At 34.0% G+C, this 3,528-nt stretch overlaps 1 long non-coding RNA gene across 2 annotated transcripts; it reads left to right on the top strand.

The window, feature by feature from the left end:
* The first annotated feature begins 1,637 nt into the window (after positions 1 to 1,637).
* Positions 1,638 to 3,528, top strand: LOC119632221. Of its 2 annotated transcripts, XR_005246756.1 has the most exons (4): positions 1,638 to 1,885; positions 2,021 to 2,437; positions 2,547 to 2,789; positions 2,863 to 3,528. It is a non-coding gene; the product is annotated as an uncharacterized LOC119632221 (long non-coding RNA). The 2 variants fall into 2 exon arrangements; XR_005246755.1 differs by having other exon boundaries at positions 1,638 to 2,437.

The following is a 3,528-nucleotide window of genomic DNA, read 5'->3' as shown; positions in this document are numbered from 1 at the left end:
CATAACACCCAATTTTGAAGCGTCGTTCTATCAATAACTCTATTAAATAAAGTGGTTTAGGGTATTTAATGGTGGATCATGTAGCGCAGTTAGTGTTGAGTGGGTTTCACTTTTTGAATTCTTGGCCCAGAATGCGGTAAAATGTGAAGAAAAATTCACTCAAGATACATACTGTATATATATTTAAGAAATTACGAACTGTTAGAGCATTTTTTATGGTCTTGGTCTTATGCCAATAAAAACTCATGAACGGATGATTAGATAAATAAACAAAAAAGGCAAAATTGACTAATTGAAATAAGCACTTCCTACCGATCATGAATAAATTTATTTATGGTATATCTTCCTGGACCGCCAATGCTTATTCGTTCACTTATGCAGCAAACAGAATGGACAGAGGTTTTAAACTTTTTTATATGTCGTCGATTAATGATAGCAGGAGAACAAAAGATTATGGAAATTGCAAAAAAATGAGTAATCTGCAGTTATTTGCGAGCGAGAAGTTGGAGGAGGAGTTGGATTTTTTATTTTTTATTTAATCTTTTGCGGTAAAAGCGCCATTTAAGAACAAATTGGAAATAATTGTAAAATGATATTAGTTCAAGGTTAAATTTTAGGTTTAAATATTTAAAGTTTGTCAGAAACTAAAATCTACTCATTCTATTCTTCGTAATGTCTAAGAAGCAATAACGTGTGTTTCATTATACTTACACCATCCTATTGTGTTCGATACTAACATGAGGGAAATCTATTGAAAGATTAATAATAATGATAAAATATTTGTAAAATAAAGTAAACGGCAGAAAAGAGGTGAGAGAATACATTAAAAATAATGGAAAGAATACAACATCGCAAAGGGGAGTAAGTGTGGCATACCTAAGTAAATTTTTTCTTAAGTAGATGCAAAAATGGGAGAATACAACATTTCAGTGGAACTTAAAAACGTTCAATTCATTGCAACTTATCTTAACTGGTTGTCGAAATAGTCTTTTAAAATGCGATAAAAGCGGACTTGAAATAAATTGTTTTTTCAGGAAAACATTCAATCAATTTTTAAACAACATTTGTTGCGCAGAGCTGCCAAAGTGCGTAAGGTCAAGTAATGCCATATGATGTGCTTCCTTATCGCATTTTAATGCGAATCTTGATTTTCAGCTTAATTGCGGTCGGGCATCGCTCCCAGTGTCAATCAAGTTTAACTGAATTGTGGGATAGATGCGTAAATTTAGAGAGAGTATATGGAAAGTTTTTCAAACCTGAGTGAAATACTCTTCTTCCGACATTTCTGTACTAAGGAAAATATTTTAAACACTAAAGTGTATATAAAGTGTTTTTTTTTTTTTTTTAGGAAATCAATAAAGACCGGATTCCCGTGATGTATGTTAAATAAATGAAAAAAAAAAAAAACGATTTTTTAACCGAGAAAAATCATAATAATTTAACAAATCTAAAGAACTAACTAAACAAAATGATGAATAATAGTTAGACCGTAGGCGGAACTTTACGTCAACTCTAAATATGATGCTTAAGGAGGAAACTCTGGAACATAACGATCACATGTGCAGATGACATATACCATATGATGCCTAGATTGGATTTTATTGTGAACAATCCTATAAGAGGTGAAATCTAGAAATCTCTGAAAATTGTACTACGAGAGAAGATTAATAGCCGACGACGACATCCCAAAAGTTAATCTCAATAGAATAACTACCGTACAGCAAAAATCCATTGGGATCCATCTTGAGGTGAAGCAGAAGAAGAGATTAACCAAATTTTGGTGGCATCTCTAGGGCTGGAAGTGCGTTCTCATCCCGCACAATAGAAAATAGTAATTATAAAATTTTTATTACCCTAACGGAGGCTACAAGTGATATATAATCAGGTAATTGGCCTTACGTTCCACGAATTCATTAATCTGCGACCGAAATCATACAGCCTGCATGTGGCTAAACGGCCATGTTTTGGTGAAGGCAGTATCTCCAAAATTAAATTGTAATCTTTTTCATATTGGGCTTAGGTAAAAGAGAAACTTAGTGACCTGTACACACAATATTGTTTATTTACATAATTAAATGATGCGGCGAAAAGTGTCCCGTACGACGAGCAAACTCAATCGATGAAAGTCACGTCAAACAAGCCATAGACGCGGTGCTCAAAACCAAAAATTAACAATTCGGGACCTTACTGATACTTTTGCATTTCAAAAGGACGAGTTAACAACATTGAAATCATGTTTTGTGCCTGGAACGCGTCAAATCTCGATTGATAGCAAAAATGCTCAATTTCTTCGAAAAGGAGCGTCACGTTGAAATCTGTGGGAAGACGATTTCTGACTACCGACCGATCATGGAGCGCATTATTATCAAAGATGGAACTTGGACTTACGCATACGACTCGAAAACAAACAAGCAACCGAACGAATATTGCCCAAAAGGTGAGCCAATCACTAAAAGGCGGCGTCAAAGTCACCTTCGTTCTAGAGCCATTTTATTCATCTGATTTAAGTCCATCTCACATCTTTTGGTACTTACTAAAACCGAAAGACCACTCTGGGGACATCGTTTTGACCCGACTGAAGCGATACAAGCTGAATCGCACAAAACCTTGAAGGACGTTCCACGTCGAAAATCGATTATAATAATTGTTTCGAAGATTGGAAAACACGTCGGCATAAGTGTATAGAGCATCGTGATGTGCCATATATCTGTACATCTTCCAAATTATACGCAAAATTTGCACTTGACCTAGGGGCAACCCTAGATAGAGTTTTGCTATTGCTAAGAGAGGTGAGAGAGTATGTTTGCTGAGCTTAGTTGATGTCTTTCGCAACGTTCTAACAATTTCAATTTTCCCTTTTAGCCTATGCGTAGTTTACAATCATGTTACTTTCTTGTCGAAGCTAAAAAACATAATTTTAAATTAAATCATTTGAGTGATTTGTATATCAGTTTGTTCTTAGAACAGAGATGTTCATTTTTATTGCACTTCAACATGCTACTAGCTCTCATAATTGTTTAATTCAATTATTGTTTAATAAGAAAAATGCAGAGAGGGAATGGGGGAATGGAAAAGAAAAATAATCCTCTGTACAACTTATTCGTAATAGGTACGAGATATTTAACATTTCCTGTAGTTGGACGAAATAAGTGTTACATGGACAGAATATATTATACTTTCATGGGATAACAAAAATGATTACATCTTTTAAAGTTTTAATAAGTTTGTATATTTTTCAAGTATGTGCTAGTTTTAATTCTGCGCAACAAATAACATATGCGCGTATACATGTACGAGCATCAATATTCTCAACTACGCGAATATGTAGAAAAATTTCTAGTAAAAATATCTCAATTTGACATAATTACTGTCATTAACAGTTTGGTTGCATTGCAAATTGAATTAGTCTGTTTGCGATGAACGCACTCACCCGCTCACTTACACAAGGTTGCTGATTGTTACTAGTCCTGATGTTAATTTTACTTCTACTGTTCTGCACAAAAAAAAAAAAAAAAAAAAGAATGAAAA

This window comes from Glossina fuscipes, unplaced genomic scaffold (genome assembly GCF_014805625.2).
Source record: "Glossina fuscipes isolate IAEA_lab_2018 unplaced genomic scaffold, Yale_Gfus_2 1, whole genome shotgun sequence".
Taxonomy (NCBI): domain Eukaryota; kingdom Metazoa; phylum Arthropoda; class Insecta; order Diptera; family Glossinidae; genus Glossina; species Glossina fuscipes.
This window is presented reverse-complemented; position numbering and strand designations above follow the sequence as displayed.